The 24,050-nt window shown below is 42.1% G+C and overlaps 1 protein-coding gene across 11 annotated transcripts in view; it reads right to left on the bottom strand.

Annotated features, from left to right (window-relative positions):
* KAT6B (lysine acetyltransferase 6B) overlaps nucleotides 1-24,050 on the bottom strand; it is a 206,885-nt gene that overhangs the window by 126,621 nt on the left and 56,214 nt on the right. The window lies entirely within an intron of this gene.

Raw genomic sequence — 24,050 nt, 5'->3', positions numbered from 1 at the left:
CAAAAATATCTGCAACTGAATTAAAGTTAATATTCCCTATGGAGTTTTCAAGCTCCAAGAAACACAAGAGCCCCCAAATTTTCAATTTTCAAAGCCAAAAAAGCAATACTGCTCATTACTTATAGGTTCACAGTGTTCGTTTAGTGAATGTAAACCGTGATGAATACATTTAAATTTTTAATAGAATGTATTTTTTACAGAACAGCTGAAATTTCTTGACTAGTAAATTTAAATCCTGATGCAAGCTAATGGTGACTTACTGGATTTTCCCTGACCACAGACTTAATGGAAGTAAAAGGAACCAACCAACCTCCTGGGGGTAAAGCTAAGAGGTCTGTGGGCCACCACAGTGGGGAGGAGAGCTGGAGGCCAGTGGTCACTGGACTTGGGCCACCACTCTAGGTCCCTGCTCTCGGTACTGTCATGTTGGAGTGAAAAGCAGGGGAGGAGGATGGGCCCATGGTGTGCATGTCAGAGTGTGTGTCTGTGCCTGGGCTGATTTCAGGGGTGGGAAAGGATGCAGTGAAGCCAGAGGTTAGGCTGTAGGATTATAATAAAAGCATTTGAAGACTTACCAAAAAAGGTTTTTTTGGAAATCTTAAACAGTTAAATCTAAACATTTGTCGTTAATAAAACACAAAGCAACTTGTTTAAGAAAAAACAGAATTCCAATGCAGCACCATCTTATACCACACACAAAGTCGCATTGGAACAATATGATAGAGCAGTGTAAACCATACTAAAAGTAAAATCAGTAAATTCTTTTTTGATTATTGAGACCCACACCACCCTACCACCACCACCAACCACCAACCACCACCACCACCACCACCACCACCACTGAAGACTATGAGTTGTTTAGCAGAAGGAAATTAATCAGCATTAATACTCTGGGTTCAATACTGATCTACGGTGAAATAATTTGGGCATTAGTTCAGTTTACATGAAATAAGATTTAAAGCAGTACATTTAAAAGAAGCAGAATTCATTAAGCAACCTCTCAAAAGGATCATTTCCTCTAATTATTGCTTTTATAACAGAAGACAAAAGCGACCCAATGTAAGTTCATAAAATCTGCAATTAGCTGCCAAAATCTTACCAGATACAATTAGAAGAGAGAGGATATTTAGACACATAACTGGCAAAAGGTTCTGTTATTTCTAAAAAGACATTCGCTCTTTCTTTCTACCCATAACCATTTAAAGTAGACAGACACTATGGGCCGGGTATTATGGTGGGTCCACAGGAATGAAGGACTACAAAGCTAAGACCAAGCTGGGTGCTCCAGTTACAGTGCTAGGTTTTGGGGAGGGGAGTGTAAAAATCCTCAAAATACCTCCAGACCAAGGGTTCTAACCTGGGCTTTATATAAAAAGCTATGGGAGAAGGAAGTTGCTGATTGATTCCTTGAGTCTTAAAGGAGAAGGACCCTGAAAAGGTAATAAAACAAGAGGGAAAACAAGGCACTCTATATTCCAAACAAAAGAAATAACAGTGTGTGAAAGGCACATACAAAAGGATGAAACAGTAATTTTAGAGAACCTTTGAACAGAGTAGTAGGGAAAAATAAGGAGGACTGATGATGAAATGTACAATGGATGAATGAATCAAGAAAATGTGGTATATACATAAAATAGAATATTATTCCATCTTAAAAAGGGAAGGAAATCTTATCATATGGTACAATACCGATGAAACTTTAGGATATTATGCTAAGTGAAAAAAGTGAGTCACAAAAAGATTGATTCCACTTACATAAGGTATTTAAAATAATCAAACTCTTGGAAACAAAAAACAGAATAGTGGTGGCCATGGATCTGGGGGAGGGGGTTAAGGGGAGGAGGAATGGTGTTTAATAGGCATAGATTTGCAGTTTTATAAGACAAAAAAGTTACAGAGACCTGTTGTATGACAATATACAGTTAACACTACTGAACTATACACTTAAGTATACTGTACTATGTACTTTATACTTTAAAAACGGTTGAAATGGTCAATTTTTATTACGTGTTTTGCCACATTTTAAAAATTATATAAATAACAGCAGCAACAACAACAAATACAACGAAAGGTTATAAAATTTCAAGCTACTCCATAAGGGGCCTCTAATGCCAATACAGGGACATGACTTGTATAAAATTAGTTATAGTAAGTTTACAATGTTCAGCTTATAGTGAATTTCAATTTTCTCCATGACAAAGTAATTGCTGGTATATTATATGCCTGAAATCTGCAGGGTAGAAAATAAGTAATACTGCACTTAACTATAAAGCCCAGCTTTAATCTATTGGTGCTGGGAATGCTGGCTGTGCCACCATGGAAAGATTTTTCAGAGTTCAGTAACTTAGAACTACTGATTTGTAGCTAGAGTTTTAAAAACACATTATTACCTTAAGTAAATAAAGCCAAACTTTCAGTATTAAAAAGTCCAATCTAATCTAAATTAAAAATAACTTCATCCAATCTGAAGCTTTTCCTAAAGACCACCAGTGAGGAAAGGGAGGGTGAGGGGGCTGGAGAGGAGTCCAGAGAGTGAAAAGAGGCAAATGTCAGAAAAGAAAATGGGGAAGTTCCACCCATTGGTCTGTGGTCCTCTGGCCTGCAAAGCATCTGCCAACTGCAGGAGTGCAAATGCTGGATCTCTATGAGAGCCCTTCTCTGGAGCCTCCACACTGCCTGATATAGGCAATGGAACCCTTCAGCTCGGCTCGCAGCCTCCTCTCAGCTCCCACTCTGTGGCTCACCACAGCCTCTATCTAGGCTGGGCCCCTACACCTGGCGGCCAGTCTTCACTTCAGGATGACTCAGCTGCTGCCCTCCAGGCAGCCCTCCCGGGCAGCAGGAAGTGCCCAGCTTGCTGCCCCCTCTCCACGCACCCCCCCACGCACCTGTACCCCCACCCCCACCGTCATAGCTCCAGCCATACGGATACTTTCAGGTAAGAGGAAGACACCAGGCTCTGGTCACAGGCACCTCCAATCTCCAGGAGAGACACGCCACACTCTCTCAGGAACTCTCTCAAGGTTCCACCATAGTCTCCCACAGCAGCACTCAGCAGGTGACTGCAATTCAAGAAGATTTCAGTCTCCTTTCCCAATCAAGCCCAATCTCTCCTTATTCTCTTGGATCTCAAACAATCGGGAGAAAGGGAAACCTCCACTTCCCTCAGGGAAAAAGCACTCTCTCCTCCTAGGAGTCCTTTGCATGTAATCCACCTCTAGTCTTTCTTCCACAGGCTGCCTTAGAGAGTGGAGGATGTTAATACTTGCCAGACCCATTTAGCCACCTCATGACAAGTCCTACAATGAGTGCTCCTAGAAGCTCTCTTGAGACTACATGGGTACTTACCACATATTGGCTACAGCTTTGGGACCTTGGCCAGAATTTTAGGCACTCCCATTTAACTTGCATACATAACTCATATGTATTTATACAGTGTGAGAGGAGAGAAAAAGGACTATATCAAATTTGACAATTCCTCCAAGGATAGTTTGAAATTCAACTCTATTAAATATTCCAATAACTGCACAAATAAGCCCTGTAGCACAGAAAAAGAAGTCAGCCCTGCTGAACCCAAGCTATTGGCTGGGCGGCAGTGTCACCACGCAATAGCTGGAACTGTCTGTCACCCACTGTTCAAGGTTCTGATTACGTGCACAAAAGGTGACTATAGATATCAGTACAAAACGTACAAAAGTAAAAGCCAAGCCCACTGTATTAACACTCATGTGGGCAATAAAGACTATTCAGGGAAGAAGCCTTGCTAATTTTAGTAACTCTACTGCCACTACTAACTGTCCCTGCATTTTATACCATTCTCTCCAGACTCAGACTCCAGGATGAAAGCAGTTAGCAGCCTGAGTCTAAGCAGTGAGCCCAACCTCTGAAACTCCCAGGAAGCAAGACCAGGAAAGGCCCATTTGACTTGCGCCACCTTCCACGGCAAAAGGTAGAACCTATCACAACCCACCAGTGGGTAATCCACAGCGGACACCAAATGTCTGCCACACACATTCCCTATCTCTTTCCTTAAAGAACGCAGAATATAACTCCAAACAACCCTGGCAATGATAATGTTATTTCTGCCAGTCCACATTACATGCTAATAGCATTCTGACTAAAAAATAATTTATAAAAGCATATCACTACCACAGTCAGTCATCATCAGTCAGAGTCAACAAAGAAATGAAAGCTCCCAGAAGGGCTAAAATCATTAATGCAACACTGATGACAAAGATGCCAGGAGATTATTTAATTTTTTATGTCAGATCATGTTAATTGTCATGTTCAAATTTGTAAATTGCTGCTTGTTAAAATATCCACTTACTAAAATAATAAATAATGCATGTTGTGACATACTAGTGAAATATTATCTTTAAAAGCATCACAGGCACAGATGAATAACCATTTCAGTGCAACCCCCTGTACCACTTAGGGAAGAACAAGAGGATCTGATAAGTTCTACTGTGGCAGAAAAAGTCCCAAACTGACCTTCCACATTTCAGATTCCTAAGGTCAGTTTAGCTCAGCAAGGCACCTGGGGAGCCAAAACCAGAATCCAGAAAGCTGACTGGAGGCTTCCTGCCAAAGGTAGCACTTGAAACAGCAGCACCAGCTAACAGCGAAGCTGAGCTGGCAACAGAGGGGTGGCCAGGTTTAAAAGAAAGGCTCTAAGGAATTGCCAGGATGAGAGAAGCTGTTCCAAATCATACCACAGCAAAGGTAACAAGGATCACAGCTTTTCCTAAACAACACTCACACATTTCATCTGCCACTAATCTTACTAAGAAAGTCTTTCATGTTCCATTTCACCTCATTATACAGGGCTCAGTTCTTCACTTTCATTGAATGGAGATAAATATTAGGATCTCCTATGATCTCCTAGGAAAGGGAAGTGGTTATTTTTTAAGTGCTAGAAGGCAGATAGTAAAAAGTTAGTAGAACAAATGTAATTTTGAAATTCAACCATTTACATGAAAAAAACAAAAAACACAAAACACCTGCGCTCTACATGCATTTTTTTTTTTGGCCAGGCCCACTGCATGCATAAGTTCCCAGGTCAGGGATCAACCCTGTGCCACAGCGGGGACATCACTGAATCCTTAACCACCAGGTCACCAGGGAACTCCTCTATACACTTTTTTAACACAAGATTTGAACTTATATCAAGAAACTCTTAAAAAATAAGTGTGAAGTGACCAAAATTTTTAAAAACTCAAACCAATGATGGTACATGGTAACCAAAGGATTCAATGGAAAACATGCAAAAACATGTGCCTAGTGAATCAAGGTCAAACTCCTAAGCTTGGCGTTCTCAGCTCTTCATGGCTGTAACTTACCTTTCAAAATCTTATTTCCCACTGCTTCCCTTTTACACATACAGCTTTTCCATCTCCCTGTTTACATGTCTGCACCGAGGAAACTGTGCTGCCCACAGTTCCTTCCGCATGTTCTCCTTTGTGCCCTTGCATCATCCTTCCCTTCCTTGCAAATTCCTTCTTAAAAATCAACAGGTTCCTGTTACTTATCTATTCTACATATAGTAACGTGTATAAGTTAATCCTAACTACATAACAGGGACCTACTGTATAGCATGGAGAAATCTCAATACTGTGTAATAACCTACATGGGGAAAGAATTTTGGAAAGGAATGGAGATATATATATAACTGAGTCACTTTGCTGTACACCTGAAACACAACATTGTAAATCAACTATACTCCAATAAAATTTGTTTTTTAAAAATCAATGGGTGCAAATTCTATTCTTCCTCTAGTGACTACCCAAATGACATCTTGGCCAAGAAGTCTCCCTGGGTCCTCTCTTCTGCTTCTGGCTCCCATAGCTCTGGCTGACCTTTTATAACAAGCTACACTCTGTACCTTTTTAATGGTCATCTCTGTTTATAGCATTATGACTAAACTCTGTGTTTATCTTCACAATGGAGTCTTACATATGGAGAGATACCTACACTATGCTCTGTGTACACAGATCCCCTACTCAGGCCTCTAGAGCAGGAGCAGAACCAGCCATCAACCTATGGCTCCTACTGCTTTGTCGCGCTCCTCAGATTTAAAAGCCCATTTAGTCCTTTGGTTCACCTCCACTAGGCCTTAGTACTCTACCCAGACAATGCACTTTCCTCCCAACAGCATTAATGCTCCCTGGTTTAACCTATTTTCTGCTGTACCATACAAGTGAGTTATCCAAACAGTGGATGGGACAGCACTGACCAGGTCTGTCCCAGGGAACCCCCAGTAGGTAGATGAATAACCCCACAATAATTACCCCTGGCTAACCTGGCACCACCACCTGTAGATAGTGACCTTCAACGTTTTCAGACTGACAGGAAAGGTTATAATGAATTCACTGGCCCCTGGCTTGAGGGTCCTGCTCCCCATTTTTCTTAGACCTCAGTACTCAATTCTCTCCTGGTGAATCTTCACAGCTACTTAACTTCTTAATGGAGCTGAACAATCTCTCAGTCTTGCAAGCCTTAAAGTCTCAGATGAGGCTGAGTATCAAGGAAAAGGTGGAGACAGAAAAATGGTTCAGATGACACAGTGACCCAGGCAGCTCTACCTCCTCTGATATATATAATTTTTCATTACACAGTAAGCAAATACATTTTCATTGTTAAAAACAACTCAAATAATATAGATGACACAGGTGAACTAACACCTCGCTATTAACACCTCCTCAATCCCATCCCACTGCTTCCTTACAGTCCTTGGTCAATGCCTTTACCTGCCATCTTTCCTCAAACCTAAGGCCTCATCACTTGCACTTCACCCAGAAGTTTAACTATAAAATTATGCCATCGATGGTAAGATACACATTTCGGAAATGTGAAAAACATATTTTAGAATCCATGAAATACATTTAGAACCAAAATGAGTTTATTTTATAAACAGATTTTATATGTGCAATACATAATCTATAAAATGCAATACATACAGAAATATATCTAGTTCTGAGGGTTTAACATAAATGCGATAATTTTATAATTTTTATAATTTATTTTTCTCACTAAAAACATATTTTAAGTTTCCCATGCCAGTTGCATATAGATCTGTCACACTCTTTTCAGGTGCTACAGAATATTCTATATGCTGGCAGTACCACTTTTATTTAGCATTTAGTTATTCCAGCATTTTACCACTACTAACAATGATGGAATAAGCATATGCCCATGTAGAAGTGCTAGACACAAAACTAATGAATCAAAGGAATGTGACTTTACTTTCATGGATACTGCCAAGCTGCCTTCCAAAAAGGTCTGAACAATTTATATAGTCACTATATATAAAGTATACCCATTTTTTTCTCACTGTTGCCAAAAGAGAATATTATTAAATTTTTAAATTCTGTCAATCTAATGGAAAAAAAAAAATCACATCTGATTGTTTTGCAGAAGGTTCTTTATATCCCCTATATTTGTCCTTTGTCTATCATACCTGGTCTATTTTCTCCTGGTCTCCTCTTTGTCTTTTAACTATACTTAATGATTTTTGTCTTTAGAGATACAGAGGGGAGTTCCCGTCGTGGCGCAGTGTTTAACGAACCCGACTAGGAACCATGAGGTTGCGGGTTCGGTCCCTGCCCTTGCTCAGTGGGTTAACGATCTGGCTTTGCCGTGAGCTGTGGTGTAGGTTGCAGACGCGGCTCGGATCCCGCGTTGCTGTGGCTCTGGCGTAGGCTGGTGGCTACAGCTCTGATTGGACCTCTAGCCTGGGAACCTATGCCGCGGGAGCGGCCCAAAGAAATAGCAAAAAGACAAAAAATAATAATAATAATAATAATAATTAATTAATTAAAATAAAATAAAAAAAATAGCGATACAGAGGTTCCAAATCTTCAGAAAGTCAAATTTACTCATCATTTCCCATCTGTACCCAAGATTACTTACACGTAGGTAACACTTTCTTCTAATAGGTAACTCATTCTTTGCAATTCCACTAGGATCTGGCCTGGCAGGGCTTGGAGGGAGATGGAATACACTGCTACAACCCAAACACTGAAGAATTTCCACAGCTGTCCTGAACCCACCTCTGAAAGGGGCAGGTGCCAATGAGAGCTCTGCCAGCCTGTGGGCACTATTTCAGGAAGGACTAGCCAACTCCCTTCCTTAATGTTTGAGGCAGAAGTCTAGCCCATTCCAGGCTATGTATGCCAACATGGTCAGCCTGACATAGTGGCCCAAGGCCAGGGACCAAGGACAGATACACAGAGGCGAGCATCCCACTCTCCGTGGCTGAGTTCCTGAACCAGGAGTGTCTGGACATCTCATGCGAAGACTGCCAACCCACCCACACCCACCACCACCACTTCAGCCTCACGTAACAGACTGTAACAGGGATGTGGCACCACATTCTTGACCTGGCAAAAACAAACCCACAGCACTGGGTAACTCTGGTGACTGGATCCTAACAGGCCCAGCTGCCAAGACACAGGTCCATGTGACATGGTCTCCTGAACCCAGGGGAAAAGGCTGGCTTTTCTCCCTCCACATCTGCACCACAAGAGCAGATCATTAATTCTAGCTCCCCACATGTACATGGTCTCCCTCTCTTAGTCTATAACCCATTGCTCCCCGCCTGCCTTAGCTTCACCCTTCAGGCCCTCATGACTCACCCAACTGCCAGAGAGAGGGCCCAGGACAGTTAGGTTCCAAGTTCCCTGCCTCCAAGCAGTGCCTAGGGAGTTCTGGTTAGTGGCTCAGTAGGAAGACATAGGGCTGTAGATGGGTCACGGATCACTGGGGAAACACACACCTCTGTACAAATTCATGATTTATTTAACTAAAATCACAGAACTTAATGCACAAGTGAGGTGGCTGCACAGAGTAAGAGCAAATGCAGCCTATTTTTCTGTGGCTTTTCCTGTGCTCCTGGGTTTCCAACTAAGAGCACAGCCAACTGAACTCAAGTGGGATCTTGCCAGTTTGGAGAAAAGGGGAAAAAAAAGCTGAATTCTTGCCATGACTTTTAAAAAATCAGGCTTACTTTTGTTTAAGGGAATATTTATTAGACACTCCTGGTTGCTGAGCCAAACTCAGCATTATCAAGAATTCCTCTTCACTTAGGTGAAGAAGAGTGTGTTGAGGGAAGGGTTTGTGTCTAATATCTCTGCCGCCAGCTTTCCAGAATCTTGGGAAAGTCCACCTCCCGGGAGTGGTGAAGACTTGAGAGGCCTGCTCAGACACATCTGGAACTCAGCAGTTTCTCGCAGTGTACACCTGGAGAAATCCCAATCCCACCTCAACCCTCTCTCACCCCAAATTAATCTTGCACGTCGGGATCTTAATGTTCCCAGATGTAAACAGTTTCTCCTTGTGCTGTTACAGCCCAGCCATGCTGCACAGCACTGAGCCAAATCCTGACTTTAACAGCCTGATGATAATACCCTACTTGGCCTTCTGGGCTCCAGAAGGGTCCCCCTTGGACAGAGCTCAGCCCTTGGGTTATCAAAGCCTCCTGAGGAAGATTCAAACAGAAAGCTCCTTGAGGGGACCGCATCAGTTCCACTCACTCTGGCCTCCACGTTTAGTGGAGTTCTCTATACACAGGGAATATTTTCTAAATATTTGTTCAATTAATTAAATTGGAATTATTTTTGGAGTGAATCTGCCTTCTCAAAGGAGCTCATTTCTAACATATTTAAGTCTGATAAGCATACATCTTTGTTAAAGAGGCCTCTCTTAGTTCTCTTTACCTAAGAAGATTTGAGAGCCCAGGATGCTGTTAAGTTAAATGAGATCTTCTACATGATCTAAATCTCTGTTGTCTAATACGGTCACCACTAACTATTTTAGAGAAAACTTAAAATTTAACTCCTTGGTCTCACTCACCACATTTAAGTACTCAAGAGCCACATGTGGTTACCATACTGGACAGTGTAGAAACAGAAGACTTCCACCATTCTTTTGGTTAGCACCACTCTAGACGCAATGTAAACCTTAAAAACCCGAAGAATTCTTAGCTTGCAGCCAGTAAGTATCAGATCATCAAAGTGCCATAATTAAATTTAAAAATACACTGCTCCTTAATTAAAGCAACAGAAAAAAAACCACTCTCACTGATGAGTAGAGCTTTTATAATAATACATTTGTCTCATCACAATGAAAAATTTAAACAGAGCATAGTTCTCATCTATCTCTGGTTGTCAAAATTAATATGCTAGGCAGAGGGCAATGCATACTTGAAGTTACGTGAATCCTCTCTCTGGACAGATAAAATTTCTAGTTAATGGTTATTTAGGGAACTAATTTTTATATAATCCTTAGTGTCCTAGGCCGAATAGAGTGTGCAAACGTCAAGACAATTTTCGACTCAGGGATTTCAACATGTATGCATACAAAACCAAAATATCTAAGTCCCTAAGAATTCAGTATTTGGAGCTTGCAGAAAGGTTTCTATGAATATGTTAAGGATGTGAATTAGAAGAAAGGTAACCTCTACTCTGGGTCACCCCCCGCCCCCATCACCCCCCACGGTAAATGCCAATACTCCTTAACAAATGGAACACACACATAGGGAGTTAGAAGAAAGTGTCTTCAGTGTCTTCTAGGAACACTGAGGCTTCAAGGTAAAAGTCCAGGCAGCACGGTTATGGCACTTGCATAGAGAAGCTCCCCCCACCCTCACAGAGTGGATCAATAAGAGGGATGATAAGTGCACAACGAAAAAAATACATAGCAAAGGCGAGGAGGATAATGACTGACAAAAGAGGAAGCCTTTTGTCAGGTAACTTATCCAGGAGGGTCAAGGTATAAAAGTGTATGTTAGGGTCTGAATTTCACACATTTTCAGGATGTGTCTGTGACATTCTCATTGGGCTGCCAACCACACTGTTTAATAAACTGAGCTTTACCCACTACCCAAGCTCATTCACCAGTTCTTACTGAGATGTGCTTTACCTTAAGGACCACTCAAGTGGGTCTCAAATAGCTCAACTTTGTTTTTAGCTGGATCCTAAGGCCTATGATTTCCTACTAACAGAGGGTTAAAGGAAATACACCCCTAAAATCCTGCCAGGAGGGCAGCTGGAGCTATCACAGGCAGTCAACAATTGGGAGCTTTAACTTTCATCTCCCCTTGCCCTCCACAGCACTTCAGGGTCCTACAACAATGACCACTGTTTTACACTTGACTCCATTGTCCTTAAAGAGCTATTTTTCACCATGCAATAAAACTGGATTTTCTCTTTGGGGAACATACATGATCTGTGACAAGAAGGAAATCCTCAGACCATGAGGAGTAGAACCATAATGGACTCACAAAACTGAGCTCGACTTTACTAGAAAGCTCTAAGTGGTAAGCATTTCGTCCAGGTAAGAGAGAAACACTGAGAAACAATCTTCCCTCCCATTTTACACATCCATCACTTCAATTCCATTTGCCGACTGCTTGTAATCTTTTTATAAACGCTCAGAAACTCAAGAGGAAACACTGCATGAGTCATTCTCCCAATAGTGCATAAATGATGAGGAATACATTACCATATGCATACTACTATTCACTGAAATTTTTAGTTAGCTGTTTTTAATAAAGAAAACCCATATGATCATCGTAAGTATATTATAAGCATGTTACAGATTCTGGCACAGTTTTCTTTCAGAAGAAAGTATTAGGACCAAAAAAAGCATTAACATAACCCTCAGAAAAGAGGTTTAGAAGGTTTAAAACATTAAAAAAAATGTTTTAACCTCAATTTATCAGATTTACTGAAAAATGTCTTTTCTGGGACATTAACTTTACTGGGAAGAAATTAACTTTTTAAACAAAGACAATTTTTCAAAGTAAGCAATCTTACAAAACGTTTATCTAACAGAATCCTGGCATGCTGGCTACAGCATCTCTATTGACATACCTAAAAAACCACAAATTACTATGAAATCAGTCTGAAAACATGTGGCCCGTGGAGAAAAAGTCTCTAACAAAGAAAGGTTTCTTTCTAAATTACATTAGTATTCACAAAGCGGAACAGCCTGTCAGAGAGGCACAGCATTAGTCTCACGTTCTATAATGCCTCTACTAATAAGAGAATATGTTCGACTATCACACTTCTTTTTTTACAAAACTTAATTATCAGAGGCTAGAATCGAGGGGCACAGGAATGAGTTTCAGCATATCAGATAAGAGGCTGGCTGCAGAATGAAATTATCATTAAATATTAACTAAAAGCCAAACATGCCGGAAAATATACAAAAGGCATCAGTTTTAGGATGAGGTTAAGGAAAAGAGGTAGTGAGCCAGATTACTTTAAGCTAAGAGGAGAAATAATCTGGATCTCTCTCAGCATCAGGCAACGGAGTGGGAAGGGGAGAGAAGGTCTTTCAGATCCTACTCTCCCATCCAAGGTCACCCACGAAGGGTCTATCTATATTAAGAAAGACAGCTTTCAAGGTCAACCTCGGCAGGAAGCCTGGAGTGACAGGAGGGCCGCTGGGGTCTGAAACTCCACCCCCACCCATGTGCTAGCTGGTACAGGCCTGCAACACAGGGTTTAACACGTAAATTATTCCTGAAATAACATATAATTGTTTTCAGTGTACTCAATCAACCAATCAAAAGTATTGGTGAATGATAACAGATTTTTGTCTTTTGACAGAAGAAAAGAAGATGGGGGATAAAAGGTATGTGGTGTTTGAAGCTGGCCATAAGGCAAAGGCAGCAGCTAAGGACAGTAGAAATGCCAGAACTGACTGATATGCAGATATGAGCCAGCATTCACTTTATACAGGTTTATCTCAGGTAAGCCTCACAATAAGCCTGGGGGCTGAAGGGAAGACAGTCAAGGAGGGCAACTCTAAAGTATATCTACCCCCCAAATCTAGGAAAACTAAGGCTGTTCAGTGAGACTCAAACTATAAAACTAACAGGTGATCTCAGAGATACACAGCATGTATAAAGAATGGCAATAAGATTTGCCTGAAGACCTAGCAATTCTACTCCTAGGTATATTCTGGGAGAATGTAGGTGCAGTCCAAGAGATTTGAAGACCTGTGTCCACCCAAAAACTTAAACAAATGTTCACAGAAACATTATTCAAAATAGCCAGAAAGTAGACACAACCTAAAAGCCCACCAACTTATAAATGAATAAACAAAATATGGTATATCCATACAATGGAATGTTGTTCCACAATTTAAAGAAATGAAGTACTGCTACATGCTACCACTCAAATGAACCTGAAAACATGCTAAGTCAAAGAAGCCAGACACAAAAGAGGCCACATAGAGTCTGATTCCAATTAAATGCAATGTCCAGTACAGACAAATCCCACAGAGACAGAAAGTAGACTAGCAGTTGCCAGGGGCTGAGGGAAGCGGGAAATGGACAGTGACTGCTAATGGGTAGAGTTTCACTTGGGGGTAATGAAAATGTTCTGGAATTAGACAGTGAAGTTACATGTGAATAAACTCATAAAACCACTGAACTGTACACTTTAAAAGGGTGAATTTTTATGATATGTGAATGATACCTCGAGTTTCCAAAAAAGATTTGCCTGAAGACAGTAACATATCCAAAGATTGTCCATCAGAAGGGGAGCATTAGCTACAAAAGCTCAGAAAAGGGGAAGAAACAAACATGGCAGTGTTTAGAGGAGGACCCTTCATTGGCAGAGAGAGGAGGCACCCTGAGCTTGCTCCCATGGGAAAGTCTTTTCTGAGCCACATTAGCATGAGAGGATTCACCCCAGGCTGCTGGGTACAGAGCCCCCTGGAGTTGGGTAACGTCGCAGCCCTGAGACCCTTCGTCAAAACCTCCCAAGCACTAAGCAGCTTCTGCTTCCAGTATGCTCCACAGATCCAGTATCACTTATCTCTCTCTGTAAATTATTAAATTTTTATTTACTAGTTTAACAGTTTGTATAATTTACAATCAAATTACTATTCAATATTATTAAGTTATTATTAAAATTAAATTATTAAGCTACCTTTCAATCTCTCTAAGCCCAGTCATGGCAGTTTCATCCTCAAGAGATGACTGGCTTCCATATTTTTAGACCAAAGAAAATAAAGTAAGACTGGCACAACAACCATCCTGGTTTTCCTAGGACTCCCCAGGTTATAGCACTGCAAGTCCTGAATCCCAGGAAATCTCTCAGTCCCAGGCAAACCAGGACAGTTGACCACCCTGACGGTGAAGTTGGTAACTATACCAAAATAATGCTGCCCTAACAAGGACAGACCCTGTGTAGACTGGCTGATGCAAACTCATTCCCACCATCTTTTTTTTTTTTTCTTTCGTCTTTTTGCCATTTCTTGGGCCTCTCCCGCGGCATATAGCGGTTCCCAGGCTAGGGGTCTAATCGGAGCTGTAGCTGCCAGCCTATGCCAGAGCCACAGCAACTCAGGATCCGAGCTGCGTCTGCAACCTACACCACAGCTCACGGCAACGCCGGATCATTAACCCACTGAGCAAGGGCAGGGATCGAACCCACAACCTCATGGTTCCTAGTCAGATTCGTTAACCACTTCGCCATGATGGGAACTCCTCATTCCCACCATCTTTGCCTTTGCCTTCTAACCAAAGAGACCAAAAAACTACAATCTTGACCTCCCATTGTACTTACAGCTAGTGATGACCATGGGAATCAGCTTAAGGCAACAAAATATGAGCAGAGGCCCCTGGCCCAGGGAGGGGCGGGGGGTGCCTCATTTCCTGAAAGGAAAGGAAAAGCCTCACCAGGAGAAAGCTTTTGTTGTTCCCTGCTGGAACAAAACAGTGATGTCTAGACATGAAGAAGCTATTTGGTGAGAATGAGGAGGGCATGAGCAAGGTCTCTATGCTAAGGATGGTGAAGCAGAAAGATGCAAAGACCTTGAGTCCTGGTAGCATCACGGCATCACGGGCAGCTTTGGAGTGCCCACCCCTGGCTTCAGTAAGAGACAAAGAACTCTTGCCTGTTCAACCTCCACTGCCACTCTCTACTCTCTACTATCCCTCACTTACATTAACTGTGAAACTTCTTAAGAAAGAGCCAGCAAGCCACTCCAGGCTTTAACACAGTCATGGAAAACAACTTAAAAAAAGAGTGAATAGTGGAGTTCCTGCTCTGGCACAACGGACTGGTGGGAGTCTCTGGAGTGCTGGGATGTAGGTTCGATCCCCAGCCCAGAGCATAGATCCCCTGAGCATAGATCACGGCTCAAATCTGAACCCTGTCCTGGGAAATTCCATATGCTGTGAGGTGGCCAAAAAAACAAAAGAGAGAGAGAGAGAATAGTTCTCATTTTTTATAGCAGGTATGAATATACTATTTTTTTTTAAAAAAAGCTCAAGGATGGAGTCAGACCTGGGATGGGGTTATTTGCTGAGGCTATAACTAGGTAAGATGTGTTTTTGATTTGTTTACAATTTTTCTTTTTGTACAACCAGCATGCATTATTTTCATTTTATTCATTTATTTATTATTTATTTATTTGCTTTTTAGGGCCACACCCAAAGCATATGGAAGTTTCCAGGCTAGAGGATGAATCAGAGCTGTAGCTGCCAGCCTATACCACAGCAACATGAGATCTGAGCCGCATCTGCGACCTATACCACAGCTCATGACAATGCCAGATCCCCGAACCACTGAGCGAGGCCAGGGATGGAATCCACATCCTCACGGATACTAGTCGAGTTCATTACTGCTGTGCCACACCAGGAACTCCACGCATTATTTTTATAATCAGGTTATTTCCCTTTGGAGGAGAGGGGAAAAAAGGGTGGGAAGAAAGATCATCAAGGTTATTGCTCATTGTTGCTTATATAGGATTAGAATCCAAAATAAATTACCCTTAAGATAAAAAAAAGCAGGAAAAACATTCTCTCTCTTCAAAATTCTATGCTTCTGTAACTGACAATAAGAATCTTACAAACCATATCCAAACCAAAGCTAACAACCCTTAGCTTTCGGGATGTTTAGACCTAAATTATTCATTCTGGACACATGGTTTATCTGGTCTTTTATCTTAATTATTTTTGATGCTTTGGGAAAAGATTAGGATATTAAATATATTTTAATCACCTAAATCACCTAAAATCATTTTTGGATTCAGACACAGAACAACCACCATCTATAAAGGTGAAATCAGGCAGAGCCACTTTCTGCAGGATCAAAACCATAGTAAAGCCTTGGAAAAAAGTATGTATCTTCCAAATTGTGGCTAAATCATCCCCCCTTTTCTAAAGTATTTCAGTGCAATTTAATGAGCTTCTTCATTTCAAGTGGGATCTTTTTTTTTCTTTCTTTCTTTCTTTTTCTTTTTTGCTTTTTAGGGCCATGCCTGCGGCATATGTAGGTTCCGAGGCCAGGGGTCGAACAGGAGCTGTAGCTGCCAGCCTATGCCACAGCAACAAGGGATCCAAGCCGCATCTGCAACCTACACCACAGCTCACAGCAATGTGGGATCCCCAACCCACTGAGCAAGGCCAGGGATCAAACCCGAATCCTCACAGATACTAGTCAGGTTTGTTACCGCTGAGCCACGATGGAAATTCCCTCAACTGGGATCTTTAAACCACCACATAATTTAAGCATCATTAAAAATCTTCTTTTGTAAAGCATTAGACTTCCCACATTGACATATAAAACCTTAGCACTACATTATTCTGCTCCCAGAAACCCTTGTGGTTGGCTTAATTTTGCCCTGGAATAATAAAAGGCCTACTTAAATTGAGAAATAATTCTGTATGATAATTACCAAAGCAGTAACTCCTCAAAATAAAATTTTGCCTTAGTACTTAGAGGCAAATAGTACTACAAAAAGCACAGACACACACACCAAAGTAAAGATAAGTTTCTAATAAAACAAGTCTTTGCATGAAAAAAAGTAGAATCAGCCACAAAGCAAAAACACTTCTATGTATCTTCCACATTCCATACAGAACAGATATGCTCCTAAGAAGTTGAAGCCTATGTTTTTTTTTTTTACCACCACAGTGAAAAAAATGGGAGATAGATTTACATTTTCAGAGCTCTTCAAATAGTGGGCAATGTTGACATGAAGTTGCAAGTGTAAATATTTGTTCCCTTCTTGGTTTATAAATTTCATGATGATAAAATTCTGTATATAAAACCACTAATTAAAAAGGAATCTATTTGCCTTGTAGGATGCTTGAGGCTGTATGTTTATTTGAGATGAATAAAATGGTGCATATTAGAAAGCAAAGAGAATTAGAATTTTGAATTTTATTGGTTTAGCAAGTTCTTCCTGGGGAGAAAAAGAGATTTCATTTGTCAAATCTAGGCAGTTCCTTCAGATGATTATCTGTGTGACAATGTAACAGTTATAGTAGAACTTAATATCCTGCCTGCCCCCGCCCCTGCCCTTGAAAGTAAGGAAGGATGATGTGTGATGAAAAGCGACAAATTAAATGAGAAAAAGGAAGACAATATTCCATTACTTTGGTTTTAGGGTACCTTGATATCACTATTTAATAGTAATCTAGCAACAAGCTCCCCTCAACTATTCAAGCTTGCTTTAATATGCCACTCAGAGAACTCGCTAAACAAAATTGATTATCACACAGCACTTCACAGATGAACAGCCACTTCTGCTACTATTTACCTCTATACTAATCTGGAATCTAGACCTTAAGCCTGAATTGATTTCTTATAATAAGCACCACTGCAACAAACAACTACAAGTTACTGAGCTCTTATCATGTGCCAGGGACTCTTCGAAGCACTCTGTCTATAATTTAATTTACCAAACAGCCCTGTGAAATGAGTACTGTTCTCCCCCAATTAATCAAATAAAAAATTTAAAAATTTAAAAGGGCATACATCTCATACAGAGAAATAATTACTCAGGATAAGTCACTTCACTTACTGCTAGTAGGTTTAGGGCCCAAAAATAGGAAGTTGAGGGGGCAGAAATTGATATCGGCCCCTCCCCTCCTCCCTCCCCACAAAACCTCTTCTCCAGGCTCCCACAGAGATTTCCTCCTTTCTCACTGATGCTCCTTTCTCTTAACTGCCCTGGAGCTCTGGCCCCGGGGCCTCTGCTCTCCGATCCACACCCCCAGCCCACCCAGCCACCCCACCCCACCCCCAGAAGTGCACGCAGCCTCAGTCCACTAAATACCAGCCATATGCTGATGGCTCGCAAATTCTCCAGTTCAGACTTTTACCCAAGACTATTCACCTGACCTCCCTGCGTCTCCAATGTATGTCTAAGAGGCCTCTGAAACTCATGGCCAGGAACAGAAGACTACTGATTTCTTTTTCTCTCAAATCACATTTCTCCATCAGCCTCCTGCCCTCCCTACCAGTAACTGTCTCCATCATCTATCCAGACGCATCCCTGCACCCCTTGCCTCTATATCCAATCCTTTATGAAGTCCTGTCAGCTTTCTCTCCAAAAAATATTCTAAGTCTCACCTTTTCTCCTTCCATCCTCCCTGGGTCCTTGCCACAGTCCCATCCCTCCAACACCCCTGGCTTGCTTCTAAACCAGAGCTTTTGCCTGGGCTGCTGCTTTTGCTTGAGATACTCTTCCCTGAACCAAAGGTGCACCTTCCGTTTCACTTGGGTCTGAACCCAAATGTCACCTTCTCAGAGGGGTTTTCCCAGACGTGTCCTACTAAATAAAGCTATAGAGCACCTATCACTCAATAAACCCAAGGAATCTTAACATTTCATTTGGTAACATGTTTAAAAGGTAAGCTCCTTGAGGGTCAGGTCTGATCTGCTCACTGCCGTTGCCTGGAACAGTATCTGTTGACTGCAAGACTGGAAGGAGAAGATGACCATGAAGTCAACTAAGAAAACACTGACTTCTAACTCATCGATCACTCTGGAAATAAACAACACAGGACAGCCAACAGTAGCCACCCAAGTGAGTTTATCTTTTGCTTTCTTATTCCCATGGGGATTGCAAGACCTGTTTACAATAATCCTGTGCATGGCTTTCCAACTTTCGATGGTAACTCAAAGTAAATAACACATTTTACATCATGACCTAGAATACACATATGTACATATTTAACTAAAAGAGAAGTTTCTTGAAACGCAGCTTAACCTTTTCCTAAGGGACATGCTATGATGTTTCTTTTTTAAAATTTTTTAATGCTGGCAGTAACTACTGCATTGATTTCACAACCAAGTAATGGGAGAGAATCAGTTTGAAGAACACTGAACTCATGCCTATATTCTGGTTTTCTGGGTAAAGAAGAGTAAAATTTCCACCGCTACCCGATAATTTCAAATGAATAACTTCACATCCCCGAGCCTCACTTCAGCTATGAAATAAATCATTGCGAACTGTTCACAGAGCAGCTGCCTTGAGGAGAACAGATTGGGGGTGAGAGTGCCTTGGGAAGACGATTCTTTTGGAATTCAGTCTGTAACCAAAAGGGGGCAGTTCTACCCCCTGCTCTCCCCTCTGCTACCACATCCAAGCTATCAGCTGGTTCTGTTAGTTCTACATCCAAAACACACTTCAGATCTCTCCTCCTCTCTCCATTTCCATTGTTAAGCCCTAGTCCATGTCTACACCTCCTCCCTGGCCTGCCTTCCCCTCCTCTCCGCCCCCCATAACTCCTCCCACACACAGCAGCCTCAGAGACCTTCAAAATTCACTTTGAAAAAAATTTCAAACCTACAGAAAAGTTGCAAGAATATTACAGTAAACACCCATATGCTCTCAGCAATTTGCCACCTCCTTTTCCTCTCTTTTTTTCTGAACCATTTGAGAATAAGCTGCAAAGATCATGACTCTTAATCCTTCTCAAGAACAAGAATGTTGTTTTCATAACCACAATGGGTTATCAAACTCAGGAAATGTAACATTGACACAAAACTATTATCTGATATACAGTCCACATTCAAATTCTGCCATTTATCCCAACATGCCCCCTGCCCCACAATCCAGGACCATGCATTTCATTTAGTTGTCATGTCTTTTGGTGATTTTAAAAACACAAATAAGAGCCTCTGGTTCCCCAACGTTAAGCTCTGCTGCTTTGGTTCTCTCTGCTACAACCACATCAGCTGCCTTCTCTTCCTCAAACACAAACATTGACCTTCTGTCCCTGAGCCCTTCAGCTCTTTCCACAGCCAACCACTCTCATCCTTTCATCTCTCTTCGGGAACTTTCCAGAGCACAATGTCTACAGTCCCATTACTGGGTCTTTCTCTCACTTCTCTCTTGATTTCCTTCCTGTCACTTAACACAGTCATAATTACACTGTTGGTTCATTTGCGTACCATCCCCTCTCCCACTAGAATATAAATTCCATGAAAGCAGGAGTATTTCTGAGAACAGTGCTTGGGTCAGAGTAGCCACTCAGTAATTTTTTTTTTTTTTTTGTCTTTTTAGGGCCACACCTGCAGCACATGGAGGTTCCCAGGCTAGGGGTCTAATGGGAGCTGTAGCCACCAGCCTAAGCCAGAGCCACAGCAACGCAGGATCCGAGCCATGTCTGCAATCTACACCACAGCTCACAGCAACACCAGATCCTTATCCCACTGGGTGAGGCCAGGGATTGAACCCGCATCTTCATGGATATTACTTGGGTTTGTTAACCACTGAGCCACGACGGGAACTCCTCAATAAATATTTGTGAATGAATAAATAAAAGAATAAACAAATTGCCTTTTTTTAAAAAGTGGCCTTGTCAAGACATCACGATGTAAGGCTGCAAGAAAAAGGACAAGTCAGTGAGGCCCCCTCTCCCCTTGTGGGACAGCACAGTGTGTGGTCACAGCCAAGTCACTATCAACATGGACACGCACCCTTAGGTTAGCACTGTGAAGGTTCCCAAGACAAAGGACAAGAGGGTTCAGAGGCCAGAACGAGGTGGTTTCGAATGCTAGAAAGACCCATGTCCTCAGCGTGAAAGGGGAAGCCCACAGCCTTCAGAGAAAGGGCAGGGTTTGCCTCCCATCTGCATGGCCCTAACTCCCTCTGGGCCTCAATTTCCTCCTGTGTTTAGTAAGAATAATACCTACTTCTTGGCCCATCTGAGAGGAGAGAGTACTGCAGGAAAGATAGGGGGTGGCAGGTTCTTTAACACTAAAATGGAGAGTTCCTTCCTAGCAGTTAAGGATCCAGCTCTATCACTGCTGTGGCTCAGGCCTCTGCTATGGCATGGGTTCGATCCCTGTTTTGAGAACTTCCAAATGCTGTGGGCATGGCCAAAAAACAAACAAACAAACTAAAAGTCTCCTGAATAGAGGAGGGGAAAAAGTGAGTTATGGCACACAAGTGAGCAAGAGTAAATGATCATTTATTAGCAATAATCTTAAGTGAAATGCCCACAACATGTCTGACACAGACTAGGTTCTCAACAGTTCCCTTCTCACCCTTGTTCAGCCCTACTTGGAGAGGAGCAGAGCAGCTCAAATATGCAAGCAGATGCTAACAGAACCTAAAGACCAAAGCTGTTTCTGGGCACAGGGGCCCCCATACTCCCAGTTGTGGGAAAACAGGCTGCACAACCACTTGGGCAGAATCTGCAGAATTGACTCAGGCAAGGGTGCAGCTATATGGCCCAAGAGGTCACTTTGAACTTTGAGGTTCTGTGATTTTTTAATTAAGTATGTCCCTTTAGCTGGCAGCATGGATGGTATAAATTTAAGATCTAGACTCAATCTCCAAAGTACTGATAACCAGCCTAGAATGTCAAGGCCCACAGAACTGAAAAGTTACCCAGAGAGCCAGGGAGCAGGACGGAAAGGAAAGAGCATGGCACTACAGCAGCTCAGAGGATGAGGAATTTCTAGAATTACTAGAGGCTGGGAGACTGTCCGAGAAAAGGTGAAAAGTCGGCTAGGATGTGAGGGCCTGTGTGTAACAGAAGGCTATTTGAGGAGTGTCTCCTCTGTTAGTTAACATTAGTGGTAGTTTTCTCTCTCTCCTTTTTTTTTTTTTTTTGGTCCTTTTGTCTTTTTAGGTGTGCACCTGTAGCATATGGAGAGTCCCAGGCCAGGGGTCCAATCAGAGCTGTGGCCTACACCACAGCCACAGCAACCCTGGAATACAAGCTGTGTCTGCAACCTACATCACAGCTCACAGCAAAGCTGGATCCCTAACCCACTGAGCGAGGCCAGGGATTGAACCCATGTCCTTGTGGATCCTGGTCGGGTTTGTTAACCCCTAAGCCACAAGGCACTCCAGTGGTAGTTTTCTCTTATACTGCTGGTTCTGGCCTCAGCTTAACACACGTGGCCATGTACTGACAAGTCCAGGACAGGAGGCATGTCTAACAGCACAGGTTCCTGAACAGATGGTTATTTGGCAAACATTCTGCTACACAGAATGAGATGGCATAGGATGGTGTGGAGAGAGGATGGACTGAGAAATCCACTATGGAACCTGGAGGAGCTGGTGAGCCTACAGAATAAGACCGCTCCAGCAGCAGAGAACACATGCCGCACAGCCTGCAGGACCACAGAGGGCAGGGACTAGGACACAGACTCTGGTCCATTTGCTCTCCAAAGACTCAAATGCAATCTTCGACCCTAAATTCAAAACTAGTTGATAGGAGTTCCTACTGTGGTGGCATTTCTGCAGAGCCAGGATGCAGGTTCAACACCCAGCCCAGTGCAGTGGGTTAAAGGATCTGACATTGCTTCAGCTGCAGCGTAGATCACAACTGAGGCTTGAATCTGATCCTTGGCACAGGAACTCCACATGTCACAGGGTGGCAAAAAACCAAAGCAAACCAAACTAAACCAAACCAAAACAAAACCCTAGTTTATAAAATGTCAGAGACAGGGAGTTTCTAGTGGCCTGGTGGTTAAGGACCTGGCACTATCATTCCCCGTGTCTTGGGTTTGATTCCTGGCCCACGAATTTCCACATGCCATGGGCACAACCAAATAATACTACTACTAATAATAATAATAAAATTTTTAAAAGGTCTCCGTCGTGGCTCAGTGGTAACTAATCCAACTAATATCCATGACGATGTGGGTTTGATCCTTGGCCTCACTCAGTGGATTAAGGATCCGGCACTGCCGTGAGCTATGGTACAGGTCGCAGACTCAGCTTGGATCCTGAGTTGCTGTGGCTGTGGCGTAGGCTGGAAGCTATAGCTCCGATTCAGCCCCTAGCCTGGACACTTCCATATGCCACAGGTGCAGCCTTAAAAATAATAACAACAGCAACAACAATAATAAAATAAAATGTCAGAGATTGAAAATGAATTTTGTTTTATCTGACCCTTTCTACTTTTTTTCCAACTATAGATGTCTACTGATGACCTTGCTAAGATTTTTATATAATAGCTTGCTTATACACCTGAAGTATCTGATTTATTTTAGTTCTTCCTAATGATCACTATATATCCCACAGGGTTATGTATAACACACAGTCTCTTTTTTTAACCAAATTCTAGCCTCAGACATTGAAAGATCATGTCTTTGATACTATAAACACATGTATTGTTTAATTTGTTTCATCAGGTCATGAAAATGTTTCACAAAAGAGCAATTAAAATCATCTCTTTCAATAGACAGCTTATGTTTAAAGAAGTCAAGTGAAAATGAAAAGATCAAATTCATCTATTTGAAATTAGCTGATTGCTGACTGTGAGATTCACCAGTCATCAATCAATAAAGAGATTCTTGTTGCCTCTCATCCTGGACCAAGATATGAGGTAGCAGAAGTGAGAAGCTCCCCAACTCTAAAACACAAACCACGGGCTACAGTTCCAAAAATCTGCCCTTAGAACTTCCGATTTCAGTCTCATTTTAAAAATCTCTGTGGAGTTCCCGTCGTGGCGCAGTGGTTAACGAATCCGACTAGGAACCATGAGGTTGCGGGTTCGGTCCCTGCCCTTGCTCAGTGGGTTAACGATCCGGCGTTGCCGTGAGCTGTGGTGTAGGTTGCAGACGCGGCTCGGATCCCGCGTTGCTGTGGCTCTGGTGTAGGCCGGTGGCTACAGCTCCGATTCAACCCCTAGCCTGGGAACCTCCATATGCCACGGGAGTGGCCCAAGAAATAGCAACAACAAAAGACAAAAAAAATAAAAAATAAAAAAAATAAAAATCTCTGTACATTACCTCTGACACAGGATCAGAAAACATGACACATGTCTCTTTCTAAAT

The sequence above is a fragment of the Sus scrofa genome, chromosome 14, assembly GCF_000003025.6.
Source record: "Sus scrofa isolate TJ Tabasco breed Duroc chromosome 14, Sscrofa11.1, whole genome shotgun sequence".
NCBI lineage: Eukaryota > Metazoa > Chordata > Mammalia > Artiodactyla > Suidae > Sus > Sus scrofa.
Note: the sequence above shows the minus strand (reverse complement) of the source record. Positions and strands in the feature narration are given on the sequence as shown.